General features: G+C 41.0%; 1 non-coding gene across 1 annotated transcript; it reads right to left on the bottom strand.

Annotated features, from left to right (window-relative positions):
• Positions 1 to 13,323: 13,323 nt before the first annotated feature.
• Positions 13,324 to 13,430, bottom strand: LOC126023696 (U6 spliceosomal RNA). The gene has a single exon (XR_007500788.1). It is a non-coding gene; the product is annotated as a U6 spliceosomal RNA (small nuclear RNA).
• Positions 13,431 to 21,282: the final 7,852 nt, after the last annotated feature.

Below are 21,282 nucleotides of genomic sequence, written 5' to 3'. Positions count from 1 at the left end.
GGTTCGAATTTCGACATCCCATATGGTCCCCAAGCCTACCAGGAGTGATTTCTGAGCATGGAGCCAGGAGGAACCCCTGAGAGCTACCGGGGTGTGACCCAAAAACCAAAAACCAAAACCAAAACAAACAAAAAAAATCACAACAGTACTTTTATTAAATTAATTTTAGACTAGAGTAGTTTTCTCTTTTTAATTTTATTTTATTAAGTATCATGATTTGCAAAGTTGTTCATAGTTGAGTTTTAGACATACAATGAATGTATGTCTCCAATCTCTAGTCCCAATCTCACAAGTGTCAACTTCCCTACACCAATAATCCTAGGTTCCCCCCCAGCCCCTCTCAACTGCCATTTTAACATGTCTTTTAAAATTTGGATGTTAAAGTTTGGGTCTCATGAATTCAGTGTTATTGACTCTGTGGTTTGGATATTAAGGAATGATAATTTCTTAACGCCACAAGTTTATCTTTATACCCTTGAAACCTGATTCTCATTGGTTCTCATCTGTCTCTTCTGCCCTTTCTCCAATTTCTTTCTTTCTAAGGAGAGAGTAGTTCTAATGAGTATCTGCTCATTGACTTTCTAACTTCTTCTTCTTCTTCTTCTTCTTCTTCTTCTTCTTCTTCTTCTTCTTCTTCTTCTTCTTCTTCTTCTTCTTCTTCTTCTTCTTCTTCTTCTTCTTCTTCTTCTTCTTTTTCTTCTTTTTCTTCTTCTTCTTCTTCTTCTTCTTTTTTTTTTTGGGTTTTTGGGTCACACCCCAAAACTCTGGGCTCTCAGAAATCGCTTCTGGCAGGCTCGGGGATGATCTAGGATGCCAGTAATCGATCTGATGTCCTGTGTTGGTTGTGTGCAAGGCAAATGCCCTGCTGATGTGCTATCGCTCCAGCCCATAACTTCCTAACTTTTTATGTCTCCCAATCTGTTTCCATCCTACCACCAAAAACTAAACTCTGAGGTCTATTTCCCATTTTTCAGAGAAGCCAGTAAAGCTCTGCTCTTAACATCACCTAAATCCACTAGTCCACTAGCCCAGAGGGTTAAATAGTCACTTTCCAGGCTCATCAAAGCTCTCTTTCACTGGAGGTGGGTCTTTTCCTTGGAGTAATTGCATACAAGACAAAAGTAAATTCTGAAATAACACATTAAAAATACTATGACTACTTGTGTGTATGAAAATAGTGATAAAATGATTGCCTGCAAATAATTAGATGATCATATTGATTTGCTAATGGAGAATCTTTGAGAAAGACTTTAAGGGAAAAGGTTGTGATCATGAAATTTTGAGTTATTTTAGTTCATTTTTAAAATTAACACCCTTTCAAGGTTTCAGAAAATAGAAGATATACGAATCATTTTTGAAAGAGTTGCTTTGCAAATCAATAAAGAGATGCTTCCATATAATATTTGAAAGGGTTTACTCAGAAGTTTAACAAGCTCAGGAATAATGTTGCTTCTGTATTCTTCTGAATCAGCAATTGGGGTTTTCCCATGAACAAGACTATGTTATCTTCTGCTTCCTCTTCTTGCCCTGAAGCCCAGTGCACCTTTCTCAAGCTGTTTCTTCACTCATGGTACAGGTTAGTGACTTGCCATGACTGATGACCATTTAAAGTGTAACCAGGTGTTTTCTGTTCTAAACAGCCATGGGCTGGAACAATATGTCAACAGGAATTGCACAACCTTTGAAGTTGCATAAAAACCATAATGGCCATTTTCATTGCCAAATAAATTGAGCAATAATTTTCTACATCCTGACAACTCCTATTGAATAATGAGTCGTGTTATTGAAAATTGGCTACCAAAAACATATGACTCAGAAAAGATTTACTTACAGACATAAGGCTCATCCTCTTATTGTACATATTCCAGGAATGATTTATTGATATAGGTAGTGTAGACACTTTGGCTAAGTCAAAGCAGGGTTCATATTTGATGGCCAGAAGAATGCATGAGCCTATATATATATATCCATCTCCCTGAATTGTTTTATGCTGAGATGGACACTGGAGATACGTATTTGTGTGGGAGTGTTTGAGGGAAAGCAGTGTATGGGTGAAGAGATAGAGAGAAAAGCATGGCCTCCCTAACTTGCTTACCTTTTTAACTTGAATGGAATCTTGAAAGAGAAAGGTCCTTCAGGAAGAAGCAGAACATTTCAAAAGGTGTGTGATACCTAGAACCATTGCGACATTGTTCGGATGCTGCATGGCAGCACCAGCCAAGGCATGGGGGAAAGTCATACACTCCATCCAATATGGTTTTCACTGATTTAAAATCTAGCAAGTCCCAACGTGTATTAGAACCTTACAATAAAATGTGTTTGGGGCTGAGAGATAGTACAACAGACAAGGTGCTTGCTTGCATGCTGCTAACCCAGGTACTATGAACTCCAGAGAATCCCCCAAATACCACCAGGAATGGTCCTTAAGCACAGAGCCAGGAGTAAGCCCTGAGAACAATTGAGTATGCCCCCCAGGAGATAAACTATGTCTGTGCATGGGCTAGAGTTAGTACAGAAGTTAAGGTGCTTGCCTTGCATGTGGCAAGCATTCCATCAGGTCCCATTAGCATTAAGGCAGGTAAAGCTCTGAGTACCACGGAGTATAACCCAACCTTTTCTAGATGTGTGCATGTAAGAAAACCCTACCGTAAACTATCAGCAATCCAAAAATTAGCTTATTATAAAGAATATGTTTTTTGCAAGGTTAAAGAAATGAAAATGGGGGCCCGGAGGGATAGCACAGCGGTGTTTGCCTTGCAAGCAGCCGATCCAGGACCAAAGGTGGTTGGTTCGAATCCCGGTGTCCCATATGGTCCCCCGTGCCTCCTAGGACCTATTTCTGAGCAGACAGCCAGGAGTAACCCCTGAGCACCGCCGGGTGTGGCCCAAAAACCAAAAAAAAAAAATGAAAATGGTAGATATAGGAGGATGTATAATAATGTCCAATTTTTATAACTGATTTGTTTTGCTACATACATATTTATATAAATACATATCTTGATGGTACACATGTGTAAAGTAAGTGCTCTCTCCACTTAGCCAATAACTATACTATTGTATTTCCAAAGAAAAGCTATTTTTAAATGGTGGGGGGCTGTGGGAGTTGAGTCCTAAGCAAAGGACAGAAATATGTGAGTAGATTACAAAGAACACCTCTGTAGCAGGCTGGAGCAATAGCTCAGTGGTAGGGTTTTTGCATTGCATGCGGCCAACCCAGGATGGACCCTGGTTTGATCCCTGGCATCCCATATGGTCCCCCTAGCCTGCCAGAAACAATTTCTGAGTGCAAAGACAGGAGTAATTCCTGAGTACCGCCAGTTGTGGCCCCCTCCCAAAAATAATAACCTCTGTAGTGTAGGAATTAGGAGTGATTTTTCCTGTCAATATTCCAAGATTACAATGCCTTTTTAACTTAAAATATTTATAGAAGTATTGGTTTTATAAAAGCAAAAGCATTTAGGGGTGTCTGGATGAAACAGATTCTCAACTAGAATCTGGGAAATTAATTGGCTCTTGAACACTTTGACAGAATATATTTAGATAAAGTTTTTTTCTCTTTGAATAAGCTCTTAAACAGCTCCATTCATGAAATTTTTGTAGTTGTAGTTATACTTCAAAGCCGCTCCATTGCCAATAGCAATTGTTGGATTATGAATCATCTAAAAAGTCTTTAAAAAAATATCACAGTTGCTTAATGACCCACTTTCTGATTTTCTCTAGGCTGGCATTATAAAACTTTCCAGAAGACTAAAATCCCCAGCATGCATTGTTGAAAACCACCAGCTTCTGTCAGGTCAAATTTTCTCACAGTTTTGCAATCTTACTCTGCACATCTGTCTTTGATGCTCTTGCTTCTGCACTGCCTTTCTTTTAGGGGTCCAGAGTGACTACCTAACAGTGCTTGAGGGGCTTGAGGGCTTGTGGCAAAGGTCTAGCAGCAAAATGCTCAGGCTTGAAGGTTTGAGGACCTAGACTTTTATTTTTAAATAATAATCTTAGAGAACATTATTTATTTATTTATTTGGGGGGCCACACCCATTGGTGCTCAGGGGTTACTCCTGGCTCTATACTCAGAAATTGCTCCTGGCAGGTTCAGGGGACCACAAAGGATGCCAGGGATCGAACTCGGGTCCATCCTGAGTCAGCTGCGTGCGAGGCAAATGCTCTAGAACTGTGCTATCACTCTGACCCCAGAATCCAGCTTTTTAACCTTTTCCCCCAGCTCTGAAATATCTTGTTCTTTCCACATTATTTGGGGGGGGGTGTTTGAGTCATTACAGTACTCATCTAGCACTGACCTAGTTGCAGTCAGTGCTCAGGGTATACCTTCAGTCAGTGTTCAGGGGTGGTGCTTGGGGGAACCATGTGGTGCTGAGCATCAAGGCCAAGCCTCCTATATACAAAGTTGTCACTAGCCCAGGGGTCCTCAAACTTTTTAAACAGGGGGCCAGTTCACTGTCCTTCAGACTGTTGGAGGGCCAGATTATAGCAAAAACAAAAATTATGAACAAATTTCTATGCACACTGCATATATCTTATTTAGAAGTGAAGAAACAAAATGGGAATAAATACAATATGTGGCTTGTGGGCTGTAGTTTGAAGACCCCTGCGTCTAGCCCATTATGCTCAATCTCCACCCCAGCCTTTTCCCACTTTTTTTTTTTTGGATCACTCCCGGCAGTGCTCAGGGGTTATTCCTGGCTCCAGGCTCAGAAATTGCTCCTGGCAGGCACGGGGAACCATATGGGACACCGGGATTCGAACCGATGACCTTCTGCATGAAAGGCAAAGATTCGAACCGATGACCTTCTGCATGAAAGGCAAACGCCTTACCTCCATGCTGTCTCTCCGGCCCCCTTTTTCCCACTTTTGATGAGGTTGTTGCTCAGCTTCTTTTTCCTCTCTTCTTTTTCAAAACAATCTATCATTGAAGGTTCAGCTCTAGAACCCAATCTGTTATGTTCTACAGCTCAAAAGAGGGGATTGTAAAAAGTAAGTCACTGTGGGGGGGGATGGAAGAGAGACAGACAGACAGAGAAGAGAGAGAGAGAGAGAGAGAGAGAGAGAGAGAGAGAGAGAGAGAGAGAGAGAGAGAGAGAGAGAGAGAGAGAGATTTCAAGGGTTGGTGCCCACGCCCAGAATGTTAAAGGCTATAAATTCAATCCCCAGCACTACGTGGCTCTCTGAACAACCTTTGGGTGACACCTGAAGACAGTGTGTCTTCTGATTTCATCTTACTGTTATGTGATGAAATAGGGCAACATGCTCTTAGATCAAGTTGTTGCCGGACGTCATATCAAAACTGGTGCAAGTTGGTGCCCGAATGGTACTAGGAATTTCCCAGGGGGGAGTTTGGTTCCTGCTGCTGTTGCAGGGAACTGTGTCAGTTCTACGTCTGGAATCTGGGGTTCTGGGTTGGATGGTCACTACCTGATCATATGGAGTCTAAGTTGGGTCCACATGACATATGTTCAGGGTGGAAGGTGCCCCTGTATTATCCCTAGTAGATAAGAGTTTGTTTCTGTGCATAAGATTTCCCCTTTTTAGAATGCCTATGCAAAAGGGAATGATGCCATATTATATTGCTGGTACATTTGGGAGTAAGAATGACAGGCTACACAATCTCTATGCCTGGTTTTGACCTGAGCTTTTATCCCAGGCAAGACTTTTTCTTCTAGGTTTTCGTACCAAGCAGAACCAAAACAGGTGAAGTTAAAGAAAAAAAAGAAGAAATAAATAAAAATAAATTTGAAAAAAAATTAAAGAAAATAAGTAATGGAGGAGGCTACCTTTACATTTGGGAATTAACTCACTAAGAAGTATTATTATAGAGGTATTAAACATACAGAAGAAATATAGGTATCCCCATTATATTTTGAGATATTCTTGTTAGGTGTGAAATTCAGGGCACATTTTTATCCTACACCGTGGTCTTGTTGAGTTTGAGAAATGATTTGCAGCAGTAAGGGGTCAGGTAGTGTCCTTGAGCTGGGAATCCTGCTGGAGCTGAATCCAGTAATATGCAATAGTCCACATTAAAGTTGTGTGTGTGTGTGTGTGTGTGTGTGTGTGTGTGTGTGAGGGGGGGAGGGGTTGTTGGGGGAAGGGCCACATAGCATGAGTCAGCAGGAGTGTTGGTTGTAGTTTCTTTCGAGGGCACAAGATATGGGACTGAGAGGGTGTCCTTTCGCTTTGGGAGCTGGGTGGTGGTTGATTGGGGCAGGAGGTCGGTCTCAACACGGGTTAGTTCTATAACCAAATTCTCTGGTTATATATCTACACTTTGTCACTAACAATGCAAGACATTTGATATCTCTGTGCCTTTTTTTTTGCACTTCTGAATAATGGCAACAATAATGATTATAGTTCTAATCTCAGAGGTGTGTAAGAACAGCCACTTTAATAGGGTTTGTGTGATTTGGTCATATCTGTCATGTATTATTTTGCATTGCTCCTTCAATTCAGTTCCCAAACTAGGGCAGAAATTTCTTGCAGACACGGCACAATACAACTCCAATAATTCCAACATCCAACTGTCAGAGTCTCAGGAGACCCAATATCCAACCCTGGCCTCCTCTTCCTTAGTCCATGGAATACATCAGAACATCTTGTTCCCAAAAGCCCCCAAACCTGCCTTCCCCATGGCTCTAGTCATTCAAGAACTGTCCATATAGCTTCATTTGCTGATACTATATCTAGACAGGGCCTTTTTATTTTTCCAGGATGGAGTTGCTGAGGGTAACTGGGATCCTCTCACCATCCAGAGTCTGTGACCACACCTAATATCAATGTGGTATTTATTTGGTGCCCAAGATGCCTTATTTTCTGGAGTATAAGACAACTGGGCATATAAGGCCACCCCCTACTTTTCCCATTAAAATATAGGGGTTTGGGCTGGTGAAGGGGGTGTTCTTTACATGACTGAAACCTAATCACAATCATATATGTTATCAAGATGTTTAAATAAAGGAAAAGAAAAAGACTACCTCTCTTTTAACACACATCAAATAAAAATGAAAAAACTTGAAATTTGATTTCAATATGGAAATTTTAATTCAAATGCTTATGCCATGCATGTACTTAGCTGGAAAACTGACACTTATAAACATAAGGCTCTTTGTCATCAAACACGTAAACATTGAGAGCAGGGAGAGGGGGATCCTCCAAGTGCAGCTGGCTGGGGTGCAGTGATTAATAGCACAGCTAGAGGGAGACAGAGCGCCTCCTTTGTGTCCCATAAAAGCTGAACAGAGGACTGAGCACCGAAAAACCACATATCACTGATGACACCCAGCGGCGGCTGGATGAGATGTGGTGCTTGGTAACTCGGCTCCTCTGTGTGCCCTGAAAGATGAATCAGGACAATCAAGGACTGAGTGATGACGCCACCTGGCAGCTGGATTGGATGTGGTGGTAAGAGGGGGGCGGATCACTGGAGTTTCAGCATGCTGTATACAAGTGTATAAGACAACCCCCGACTTTTAAGAAGTTTTTCATGGATTAAAAAGTCCTCTTACACATCAGAAAATACGGTATCTCCAAAGCCTCTTCAACGTGGCACACTGGCCTTGCAAAACTCTCACAACTACATACTACAGGACAGTCCTTTGGCATTCCAGTTTCTGCCAGGTGCTCGCAAATTCATATCCCCTGTTCGCAATGCAGGTGTTCTCAGACTACAGCTGCTAATGGGCACACAGAGTCACCAGTTCTGCCCCGGCCCATGTGGCTTTTACCCTATAACCACTGCAGCATAGGAGGAGCCAGGTCTCATGCGGGCCTGCTTAACCTCAGCCAACTGCTAGCAATCCCTAATACCCAGAATTCAAGGCCAGACAAATTCAGCTGCAGACACTACCTAAAACTTGCAGTTGCAATCCTTGTCCCTGCCCAAGTCTGCTATAACATGGCCCTTGTCTTCAGCTCCTGGAATTAGCAGAGAAAATGAAAAAAAAAATGGGGTTTTGACAAAGGAAAAAAAACTTGAAGCACATCAGAACTTTCTAAACTTGATGAAGACTTCAATGTAACAGTTCTAATGATGCTCATTGAAATAAGAAAATTGATGATGGGGCCGGAGAGATAGCATGGAGGTAAGGCATTTGCCTTGCATGCAGAAGGAGGGTGGTTCGAATCTTGGCATCCCATATGGTCCCCTGAGCCAGCCAGGACCGATTTCTGAGTGTAGAGCCAGGAGTAATCCCTCAGCGCTGCCGGGTGTGACCCAAAAACAAAAACAAAACAAAACAAAAAAAAAAAGAAAATTTGATGGTGAAAAACTTTAACAAGGTCAAAGAAAGTAGAGGGGGAAGGAAATCCAAATAAAAGTCAGAGCAAATGAATACAGCAGTTGACTAAAATCAACCTACTTGAGCTTTCCAGCAAAATACCAGAAGCTGAAGAGTGAATCTTTTTTAAAATTAATATCTTTATTTAAAACCCTTGATTACAAATATAATTGTAGTTGAGTTTCAGTCATGTAAAGAACACCCCTCTGAAGCGTGAATCTTTGATGTTAAAGATAAAGTGGAGAAAACATATAAAATTAAATGAATGAAAAAGGAATTCATTTAGAGAAGCACAAGAGTCCATCCATCATAGGCTTCTGGAAAGAGCAGTTTTGGGGAGGAGAGTGCAAGGGCTCTCGAAATGTTCAAGGGGCTGTGGTGATTATCCGACATACTACACCAACAGGCTGGACCTAGGGTCACAGAGCTACTCTGAACTGCCAGTGCTGGGGGCAGCCAGGACAGTGCTTGGGGCCGGGATGAGGGGCCTCCAGATCTACACCCAGTAGATCTGGGGAGAAAAAAGGATGCAGTTCGGGGAGATTCAGCTCCAGCTCTGACCAAACAAGACAAGCAGCCCTCACCTGAGCTACCCGCTCGCCCCCCTTCTCAACACCCCACCCCATTCCAGCAGTTTCTTCCTTGAAGCATCCTAGAAATTCCAGAGGAAGATATCCCTGAGCCTGGGAGCGCCGAGTTAAAATTTTCTAATCTCTCACGCCCTCTGCTGTCAGACTGCGGTACCACACATCGGAGCGGCTGCACAGCCCAGGCCTTCATTTAGAGTTCCTGGTGTTTCTGGCTCCTTCCAGCTGTTGTGAGTTGGAAGTTGAGACCAGATTGTAAGACACCGCGCCGAATGTTGAGCACTTATCGCCTCTCCTTCTTCAAGGTTCAGCTTGGAACTCGGAGTCTTCCTGATGTCGTGTGCTGAGTCAAGGACTCGGTGACTGAGCCTGTGTCAGGTCTGGGGTCTTGCAGTGGGTCTGCAGGATTCCTGCATTTTGGCCCTAGATAACTGGCCTATGAGCAGCCTCGAGGACCTTGCTGGACAAAGTTCAGCTCTTTCCTCTTCAGGGAAAAGCTGGGAGATTTGGATGCCAGTGCTCACTCTACATAGTGTCACCCTCGTGTATACCTTCTTTCTGCTCTGGATTCAGATTCCAAGATCAAAACTGGTTCCCTGCTATGTCTCCAGCAAGTTGCATGTTGGATGCATCCTACTGACTTTTGCTGTCTGTCCCGGGGAGATACAAAGTTCTGGGGGAAAGAGGTTTTGAGGGTGTGGGGCTTCCATCTGGGGCCAGGTTTGGCTGGGGTGCCTCGACTGCTTTCCATCTTGCTAAGGGACCCGAGGTTGGATCCACGTATTAATGGCAGGAACAGACAGAACTTTCTGTCCTGCACTCTTGCAAATGTCACCAAGTTGGATTCTTTTTGAGTTTTGAGGAAATTTGACGGACATTCACTAGATATCTATAAATATTGTCTTGACATCTATGATTCAACCTCTTATTCTTCCTGTTTTGTGTTTGGGCCATACCCAGTGGTGCCTAGAGCTTACTCCTGGCTCTGTGCCCACGGATCACTCTTGGCAGGGCTCAAGGACCCTAAGATGCCAGGGATCTAGCAGGGGTGCGAACACATGCAATGCAAGCCTTTTTGCCCTGTGCTTTTTTTTTTTTTTAAGCCTTCATGTTTTTGGTTTTTTTTAAAGCATAAAGTCTGAATTTCTCTGAAGTCCACTGTTTTTTAATATAGATGCTTTATACCTAAGGACTCTAACTCATTTTGAATCACTCATCTCCATTTCCTTGTTTGTTTTTGGTGGTGCTCAGGCGTTACTCCTGGTTCTGCACTCAGGAATTACTCCCGGCATTGCTCAGGAGACCGTATGGGATGCGGTCACTATATATACTATCACGCAAACTCAGACCTTTGTTCATTTTTCTACACTTATTAGTATAGCCCCTTCTTCCCTCCTACCCTGTCCTTCACCTTCTTCTCTCCCTCTCCTTCTCTGTCCTTCTTTCCCAATCATTCCAAATGTGGCTACATCCATTCATTTGAAATACATTTAAGTATCTAGCACAACTATTGTTCTCAATCGTGGTTAATTTAAATTGTGCATATTTTCTGAGTAGATTGTTGGAGTGATCTTTTTTTTTTTCTTCACATTATTCAGTAATTCTTTGCTTGTGCTTGTGCCACCTGAGCCAGAAGTATCTCTACACTGGCCCCCTACTTGTTCTCCACCCATGGAGATGGTCTGTTTCTTTGAAATAAAGACCTCGGGTCAGAGAGACTTATTGAGATTTCAGTCCCACAGCTAGCCTGCCTGCCTGCCTGCCTGCCTGCCTGCCTGCCTGCCTGTATCTTTGCCTGCTTGCAGAGAGCTTGTGGTGGAAGTTTCTGAACCTGTTTTATCTCCCAAACTTGTGTGGATTATTTGCTTCCAGAACCGTGTTTCCACAGTTCCCCCTTCTACCATATGACTGGGGCACGAGACTTCCATTACAGTAGCTAAAACATTAACTTCACAACGTGTAAAATTTAAATTCACAAAGTCAGACTGCAGGGCTGTTACCTCTCCCTCCCTTCTGCCTGGCTTCAGTTCCAGAAGCCACATTCTTGATACCTGGTGCCTACCCACACCTTGTTGGTAACTAAGCTAATTAGATCTTGCTTTATTCTCTCTGTTTATTATCCGTGAAAAAAAAATGTGTGTATGCATGTAGGTATTTATTAGTATATACACAATAGTTTATCGAGATCATTGTTTCTTGCTACTTTTTCTGGATCACCACACACTTACTGAGCAGTTTACAAAGTGTGGGTACCTAGGTTGTCTCCAATCTCTTGCAATTACAGACAATGTGGTAACACAAATTTGTACTGTTAGTGTTGAAGTTGTATCAGGTAAGTTTCTACAAGTGGTATTGCTGTGTAAAATGTGTGTGTATGTATGTATGTATTCATATAGCTTTGTTTTACTAAACTGTCAGATTCTCCTCCAAAATATGTACCAGTTTCCATGTTTCATTTCTACAAATGAGAAAGGGAATTCTAACTTCCTCAGAGCCTTGCCAGCTTCCAACAGAGTGGGAGCCAATTTGATATCAAGGAATTGGCTCCTGAGTATTGCTTTAACTTCCATCTCTCTCTGAATAAGAATGAACATACTTTTATATGTATAAGGGTTTCACATACTTTTTAAATCATTTCCCTTTCCTCATTTTTCTATAAGATTTTTAGTAATTTTTTCTGCAAATTTTAGGAGGGTCTTCTTTTAGGAGGGACTAGTGGGGGTTGAATTTTCGGTCACATACCATGGTTCTCAGTGACTATTCCTGACTATATGCTTAGGTTTAACAGTTGGAGGTACTCAGGGGACCATCGGTGAGGATAGGAATTGAACTGGAATCCATAGGATGTAAGGCCTTATCCCTGTACTATTTTTCCAACTCACAGAGTTCTTTATATATTAATACTAGGGATATGTGGTATCTGTACTATTGTTACAATTATTTTCTGAATTGTAGTGGTATATAGCTTATAATTGTCTTAGGCTATGTTTGTGACATTTTCTTGCCATGTAAAACTTTGTATATTTTTGTTCACATTTATGAATCTTTAATTTTATTGTCTTTGAACTCTTATAATTTATTTTTATAATCTTGAAACTTTTTCTTATGCTAATGTTAACTACAGAGGCTTTATACAATATTTTAGTATTTTGTTAAACTGATCTCTTTTAGTGTTTACCTATTCTTGTATTTTCATTTTCCATACAAACTTTAGTAAAATTTTTAGTGAAATTTTAGTGGTATTTTTAGTGAAAATTTTAGTGAAATTTTAGTGGTATTTTATTGAGACTTAGTTGTATGGATTAGTTTATGGAGAATTAACATTCTTATAAGGTCATTATCTAACCCAAGGACAAGGCTTGTTTCTAAACATACTATTACTATAATAGAATGAGGAGATATTAAAACTATTTCACTAAACATTTATCATATGTTTAACATGTTGCAGGTACTGGGTTAGGCAGTGGGGATTTGTCAATGAGTAAGATAATTTTAGATTTGCATACACAGATTAATTAAAACAAATGCTCATTTATAACCAGGAATACAAAATTCATGCAGACATATGCATGTTGTCATAGTTTATTGCTCCATATGTTAAGTGGCTACCTTAAGATCCAGAAATCAGAGCAAAAAGTGCTTGCTGGAGTGGGCCACTGCCTGGTTCTGAAAGGGTCTGAGCAGCACAGGATCAACCTCCTTTTCTGATTTGTCAAAACCTAAATCTCAGGGGGGCTGGAGAGATAGTACAGCAGGTGCTAGTTTTGCACATGGCCAACCTGAATTCATTCCCCAGCATCCTATTTGGCCCCCTGAGCACTGCCATGAGAAATTTCTAAGTGCAGAACCAGGAATAATGCCTGAGCACCACTGGGTGTGGGCCAAAACCAAACAAAAAAACAAACAGCCTCCCACCAAGTCTCTGTGATGTCATAGATCTCCAATCTTCATTCTTATTATTATTTGAAAGATGAGATCAGATATTCACTGATGAGCATCTGATGAGAAAATGCATCTTCAAGAAGGTTCCACTAGTGCCTGATAAAGCCCTTATCAAGGGCCTAGAGAGATAGCACAGCGGCGTTTGCCTTGCAAGCAGCCGATCCAGGACCAAAGGTGGTTGGTTCGAATCCCAGTGTCCCATATGGTCCCCCGTGCCTGCCGGGAGCTATTTCTGAGCAGACAGCCAGGAGTAACCCCTGAGCACCGCTGGGTGTGGCCCAAAAAAAAAAAAAGCTCTTATCAAGAGCTGAGATCATAATAGACATCAGGACAAAGAAATTAGGTGGCAGCATGCACCTGTCAAATAAGGCTTTATAGGCAATGAATGGGGGATAGATAAATTACACTAATACCTCTCAGAGTATATGCATATTATTCATTTATTACAAAACAATCACATGTCCCTGTGTAGAAAAAGGTGAAGAACATATTAAATACTCTGTGCCATTTTTTTTGAAAGCTTCACAAATTGGTATGTTGTCCTTGTGCAGGGGCCATGCCAATCTTCTCAGTATTGTTCCTATTTTAGTATCTGTGCTGTAGAAGCGAGCATTGAATGGTTTTTGTGAAATATGGAAACATAAGTGTTCCTTAATTTTTTTCACTATTCATGATTTCAAAACTTTCTATCATAAAAATGATGCTTTTGTGGGGCCGAGAGATAGCATGGAGGTAAGGCGTTTGCCTTTCATGCAGGAGGTCATCGGTTCGAATCCCGATGTCCCATATGGTTTCCTGTGCCTGCCAGGAGCAATTTCTGAGCCTGGAGCCAGGAATAACCCCTGAGCACTGCCGGGTGTGACCCAAAAACCACAAAAAAAAAATGATGCTTTTGCAATAAACAAACATAAACGTAGAAAACATTAGCACAAAATAGAAAAATATAGAATGTCTCTAACATTGACTAGCACAACCACTAGTAATTTAAGTTAAACAAGATTGGAAATGAACCAAAGAAAGTACATTTGGACTGAAAACAGGAAGGAACAATTTGCAAAATGCCCTTAATTCACTGGCACAACCAGTGACAAAATAATCTATTTTATATAAACAATACATATTCTATTTCAATCACACTAGAATAAATTTTTTTTTTTGGTTTTTGGGCCACATCCGGCATTGCTCAGGAGTTACTCCTGGCTGTCTGCTCAGAAATAACTCCTGGCAGGCACGGGGGACCATGTGGGACACCGGGATTCGAACCAACCACCTTTGGTCCTGGATCGGCTACTTGCAAGGCAAACGCTGCTGTGCTATCTCTCCGGGCCCACACTAGAATAATTTATTGTCAATCATTATATAAAAAATTGAGCTCTTGTTCATAAAGCCTAGTACTGACAAATAAGGAGAAATTAATAGCATATTAATTATATCAATTTTATACTAATTCTGATATAATTGCAGCAAAATCATTGAGATTACATCAGAATGGAATTATAACAGAATTATTAATAAAAGCAATAAAAGCTCATTCAGACATTTAAGTACTTAAAATATTCATTTAAATTATTCATGGATGACAGAAGTAAGTGTGCTTTGAAAGTATGTAGAATATATATAAAATATAAAAATATGTAGAATATAGAAAAGCATAGTAATTAAGGGAATAACAAATTGCTCAAAGCAATGGAATCTGGGATTTATTCTATAGAACTGAGTTTGCCATGGGTGGGGGGAAGTAAAAGGGGATTTTGAGGTGGGATCTTGAAACAACGGTGGGTGGAAATGTGATTTCTCGTGGAGCGTATGGTTTTGGAATATTGTAAGCATGATGCATTAATAATATTCTTGACAGTATTATAAATCATGGCGAGTACAATAAAAAGTTTTGTTTTTGGCCATACCCCTCACTTAGGGGTTACTCCTAGCTCTGTGCTCAGAAATTACTCCTGGCAGGTTTGGGCATCCATATGAATGCCAGGGATTGAACCTGGGTTGGCTGCATGCAAGGCAAATACCTACCAGCTTTGCTATTGCTCTGGCCCCAGATAAAAAAAAATTAAGCCCTTGTGGTATAATGATATTAAAAATATGGCATATCAGGACCGGAGAGATAGCATGGAGGTAAGGCATTTGCCTTTCATGCAGAATGACGGTGGTTTGAATCCCGGCATCCCATATGGTCCCCTGTACCTGCCAGGGGCGATTTCTGAGCATAGAGCCAGGAATAACCCCTGAGCGCTGCTGGGTGTGACCCAAACCGCTCCCCCAAATAATAATAAATATAGCATCTCATGATTTTCATTATCTTTAGGAGTCTCTTTCAGAGAAGATATGTGTGAAATCTGGAATTTATCGATCATTTTACTAACTCCGAATTCTTTTCTGTCCTTCCCCTTTTTTGTTTTTGGACAACATTTGATTGTGCTCAAGACTTACTCGTGGCATTGAGATCAGAGATCAATTTTAGAAGATAACCATCTCTGGTATCAGGGGTCAAATCCAGGTTGACTGCATGTAAGGAAAGTACCTTACCCACTGTACTATCTTTATAGCTATAGCCCTCCCCACATTGTTATTTCCTATATAATTTGTGTTAATGTGTGAAATGGTGCCTTATATCTACTACTTTGTTAAATTAAAAATGAATTAGAAAACACACCTTCCAAACGTAGTCACCATGTCTTCATCTGTCCAGTTTCATAGACTCAATCTATTCTTTTTTTGTTTTGTTTTGTTTTGGGGGCCACACCCGATGATGCTCAAAGATTATTCCTGGCCATATGCTCAGAAATCGCCCCTGGCTTGGGGGACCATATGGGACACTGGGGGATCAAACCTCGGTCCTTCCCTGGCTAGCGCTTGCAAGACAGATGCCTTACACCCTGCACCACTGTTCCGGCCCCCTCAATCTATTCCTAAAAGAGAAGTAAACCAAACTGTAAATATTATGAATATGCCTGCCATACAGGTGAAAACTGGCAGCTTTGGGAAAGTACTTACCCTTTTGATGCCAAATCAGCTGCACACATCACCCGTCATGGCTGCTTCAACAATGGCCCTTTTTCACCACTCATCTACACCTCTCTGCAGAGACACCAATCCGACTAAAAATCCAGGTATGCTGGTATTTGGGCTGACATCATCAGGAATTATTTTGGAGTGAAAGTAGACACCTTCCCCCCACTCATTCTCATACTTCTGAAGAGCCTGGCAGCTGAAACATTGCCCACAAAACAAACAAACAAAAACCAGCATCAGCCATAATGCTTGGAATTCCTACATGGCATGCATCCAGGAATGGCATGCAACAATTCCAACTCTTTTAATGTCTGTCATCTCAGAGTTAGATGCCAATGTTTATTGAAAGCTACCTAATGTTCAGAAACAAAACAAAGATCAACAAGCAACAAGATCTTAGTGAACTATCTAACAATGACTTAATGACCTCAAGTGAGATAAGTAATTCTCACAAATTTTCTTGTTGTTGTACTCTTTTTCTCTTCTTTTTCTTTTTAAATAATTTTACTCTGGCTTACTTGGAAACAAATGTATTATGATCAAATAAGTAATATATATTTAAATAATGTAATTTGTGTATTAAAATAATTTTTATTTATTTTTATTTATTTTTGTTTTTTGGGGGTCACACCTGGAGCACTCAGGAGTTACTCCTGGCTCTATGCTCAAAAATCGCTTATGGCAAGCTCGGGGGACCATATGGGATGCCGGGATTTGAACCACCGACCTTCTACATGCAAGGCAAACACCTTACCTCCATGCTATCTCTCCAGCCCCTGTATTAAAATAATTTTTAATGAGTTAATTCATTTTGGGGTGTACCAAGAATCAAACACAAGGTCTCACAGATGCAAATTTAGTGCTACCCTGCAGAACCACTTTCCCAATCCTAAAATGAGTTTTTAATGGACAGTTACTGGTTTGAGTTGTGATTACAGTTAGAAGATGTAAAGCGGTGATGTGATGTCGTTTCTACTGAGGGCAGAGTGGAAAGAGGCTTCTTTTAGGACTCATTTCTATTTTTCTTTTGTTTTGTTTGTTTTTTGGGCCACACCCGGCGGTGCTCAGGGGTTACTCTTGGCTGTCTGCTCAGAAATAGCTCCTGTTAGGCACGGGGGACCATATGGGACACCGGGATTCGAACCAACCACCTTTGGTCCTGGATTGGCTGCTTGCGAGGCAAATGCTGCTGTGCTATCTCTCCGGGCCCAGGACTCATTTCTAAGGCTAGTAACTTCTGTGTCCTGTCCCTGAACCTGTATCATAGCAGCTCTCATTTTGATAAGTTGCTTTCTTTGCTCTTGTCTCTCCTCTATAGCCAGATATGCCTTTTGATAAGGAGTTCATGTGTTATAGATGCTGGACATTGCAGAGGGTGTGAACAATGAGGTCTAAGGCTTGGAACCTCAATTTGGTTGGAGCCAAGAAAAATCCCTAATAGAAGACCAACTGATCTATAGTTGACTTCCAGTTTTATTAAGGGTTCATTACAATAAATTTTTATAGTAAAATCACACTCATCCATACCATGAGCTTAAAATTCCCATGGTCATATGACCAGGAAGTGAGCAGACATGGTTAGAATGTGAAAATCTAAAAAATCTGAAAAAGGATCACCCTAAGCTTTCTCTTTTATCTGAAATTTTGTGAATCGTATTAACTAATCTCAGTTCTATACCAGAATGACCTAGATATTTGTGTGGAAACGATACTCCTTTTTCTGGAATATTCCTGTGCTGAGTTTATTCTTCTACTGTTAGTATTATTTGAAAAATAATAAGCATGTCAGTATTCTGAGTCTTAATACGTTATCAGAAATAATTTCATATTCTTTTTTGCTTTGTTTTGTTTGTTAGTTTATTTTTTGAAGGGTAATACTTGGTGGTACTCAGCAGTTACTTCTGGCTTTGCACTCAGAAATCCTGACAGACCCAGGGACCACATGGGCTATATGGGATGCTAGGGATCGAACATGGGTCAACTGCTTACAAAGGCAAATTCCCTACGATTGTACTATCACTCCAGTTCCCAGTTTTCTAGTCTTTAGCTCTCTGAGTCAAAGTTTAGCTCACTAGAATTCTATCTTGTGCAGGCCAACCAATCCTGGTTTTGGATCAGATTTAGTCCTGACTGGGCACTTTCTACCAGGTAAAAAGAATGGAGTAGAAGGGAAGAAAGAGGCCAAATCTATGAACATCTTTTCCATGATTTGCTCCTTCTCTGTCATTCTCTCGACCTACCATTTACCTTTGCTGATTTGCTTCCACCATCAAACTGCTGCTCCCTCAATTTTACTCATGTTAATAAATAGCATTTGCTTCCGCTCACTTTCACTTATTCAGAGGACATCTGTCATCTCAGCACTGGACTGTCCATCAGATTTAAATTATCCACAAATAAATAAAGAACAGGATCACCAGTGTGCATGTCTAGGACACATTCTTCTTGCCTATGTGAGAGAGGTCCCCAAGCACTGGCCCCAACCCCACAGGGACATCAAAGCCAGCAGCCTGGTTTTAAATGGCAGCTGCTAATGTGGCTGAAAGATGATCTTCCACTTTGAGTTCACTCTCAGATCTCCCTGACAGTGAGGGGGCCACCAAAAAATGAGTGGAAAAGACAAACCCCAGACTATGAAAGGACCTAAATATGGTAAAGCTGCGCAGAAACTCACCACACATAGTGGGCAAATCCTGAGGAATCAATTACCAACAGTCACATATAGAATTTCTCTGGGGCTGGAGAGATAGCATGGAGGTAAGGTCATCGGTTCGAATCCCAGCGTCCCATATGGTCCCCCGTGCCTGCCAGGAGAAATTTCTGAGCCTGGAGCCAAGAATAACCCCTGAGCACTGCTGGGTGTGACCCAAAAACCACACACACACACACACACACACACACACACACACACACACACACACACACACACACACACAAAGAAAAGAAAAAAAAAGAAAAGAAAAAAGAATTTCTCTGAAAAGAAATATGGGACTAGTGTAATAACTCCTTTTGTTGTTAATAAGATGCAAATTGTGAGCCATGGGTCAATCCAGCTATTAGAATACAAGCAAGGGATGTCACTGGATTTTCTGCCATGAGCCTGAGCACTTCCTACACCAAGGTTGGGTTGCTACATTCAACAATTTGACTGTGGAACAAACTAAGCAATGTCAAAGTACAATTATTTAAAGTTGCAAAATAAGGTGACTTTTAAGTGGAATACATCACGTGGTATATGAGTATGTATAAGTATATCAAATTTTATATCCTATAAAAATACAGGACAAAGAGAATGACATTTTTAGCAACTGGAGAACAATGTTCTGTTACTCCAAATATAAAGCCATTATCTCTTGAGAGTTCTAGGCTTAGAATTCTTATATTTCTAGGCTGGTCAATTTAACACCAATTAATGGAACAAGGTCATTGTTGAGACACAGTCTCCAGCAGCTGGTTTGCCATCTGTTGGCCGAATAAAAATTCATGGGACTCAGACACAAAAGAAACAATTTTCTAATGTCACTCTGGTGTTATTCTTTTTTCAGTAACAAAAACAGGGCCGTGATCATTTTTTAAAAAAGCTGATGTCAGAGGGACAGGACTGCTTTTCTTTGTACAATAGGTAAGCACTTATAGGGAAATTTTTATCTGTTCCTTTTTTTTTCCTTATATAATTGAATCTCATTTTGTTACCAGAAGAAACATTTAGTTTTTAAAGGAATTTCATTTTCATTCCTTTAAAAACATAGATGTAGGCTACACCTGTCTGAGTGTTACTAAAAAACAAAACAAAACAAAAAAACATAGATACTAATTGCTAAGGAAAGGAGAAATTTTATTCTGACTCTTTTAAAGACATACAAGTTCCTCGTTATTATGGGAAAAATGTTCAAAATAACCTTGTAATTAATACATATGACTTCAAAATGCAAATGCAATCAGTGTTCAAAGTGAGAAACAAGAGAATGCCTTTCCTCCCCTAGGCTCTGGGGTTGTTCCTTCTTACTATTTCTGCTTTCAGGTCTTCTGAAGTTTGTTGGTATGAAGTGAAAATAAAATAATCCTATATTACCACTTATTTTTGTTTTGGGATCATACCTGGGATGCTAGGTATATACCATACTGTGCTGAGATACCCAGCCCCTCAATATGCAAATCAAGAGCTCTACTGCTGAGCCACCTCCTCCCTGGTCCTTGTTTCTTATTTTGTTAACCCAGATATGCTCTGACTTTCTTTCAGGAAGGCCTAGTTTACCTGCAAGACCTTCCTCCCTTCCACAGTCAATGTATCAGTGTAACTCCTAAGAAGTGTTTCTTGTAATTCTTCATCTTTATTCCTCTGAGAACAATGAATGTCTCTTCCCTTCTGTACCACAATATGACTATACATTATCACTTAAATGTGGCCTAGGGTATTGATCTTGATTGGTGGTCTCTGAGATTTGGTGGGTTTTTGTTTTTAAGCTTTTGGGCTACAACTAGTGGCACTCAGGGGTTACTCCTGGCTCTGTGCTCAGAAATCACTCCTGGCAGGCTTGGGGGAACCATATGGGACACAGAGGATAGAACGTGGATCAGCCACAGGCAAGGCAAATGCCCTACCTGCTGAACTATCACTCTGACCACCCCCCCTTGACATTCAAAAAATATTGATAAAACAATGTGATATTGTCCCTAAAGCAATGGTATCTTGTTGTATTGAATAATTTTTTTCTTTGGATAATTTGCATACTTTGTCATGACTTCACATAATTTGATGACTTTTGGTAATAGTAGTGAAGCCACTAGTCCCAGTACTCAGATTCTCACATTAGTTATGTAGAAATGCTGCTGAATAGTCACAGAATATGAAGGCCTGCCCCCTGCCCCTCATGTTCCCAGAAGCCCAGATACTCAGAGAGGGACACTGCATCACAGTGGTTCTGGCCCACTTCAGTGTGGGGGACACAATTTTCTGTCACTTACGAGGGGTCAGTTGATGCCGCTGGGGAGAAAGGCATTGTGCATGGGAGTGCTTCACATGGATTGGGTAAACCTTTTCCCTTTATCATCACCTTATATCTAGCAAATGCTCAAAAAAAAAGATTGAGAGTTCAATATAATTTAATGGAAATAGGCTTTTAACATATATTGTGACAACTGCAATATCAAAGAAAAAGGAACCAGTGAACACAACCACGGAATCTGTTTCCAGAGGACCCTTCTTTCAGATTCTTTCTCAGAAGGAAGGTTCTGGAGCCAGATGACACTGTGTTCCAGAGGAGAATATGGGGACCAGTGCACTCACACCCATCCTCAGAATCGAGTTCAGGCTCCATAGACGGGAGCCCAGATTGAGCATCTAAGTCTCTGAGGTCTCAGAGAAACAGGATCTTTCAGGACCCATGGCTGCTGACGTGGGTCCTACTTCCTCAGGAAGATGGAGTCCACAGTGTTGTTCAGGC

The sequence above is a fragment of the Suncus etruscus genome, chromosome 11 (genome assembly GCF_024139225.1).
Source record: "Suncus etruscus isolate mSunEtr1 chromosome 11, mSunEtr1.pri.cur, whole genome shotgun sequence".
NCBI classification, from domain to species: domain Eukaryota; kingdom Metazoa; phylum Chordata; class Mammalia; order Eulipotyphla; family Soricidae; genus Suncus; species Suncus etruscus.
The sequence above is the reverse complement of the archived record's forward strand: the minus strand, read 5'-3'. Positions and strand labels throughout refer to the sequence as shown.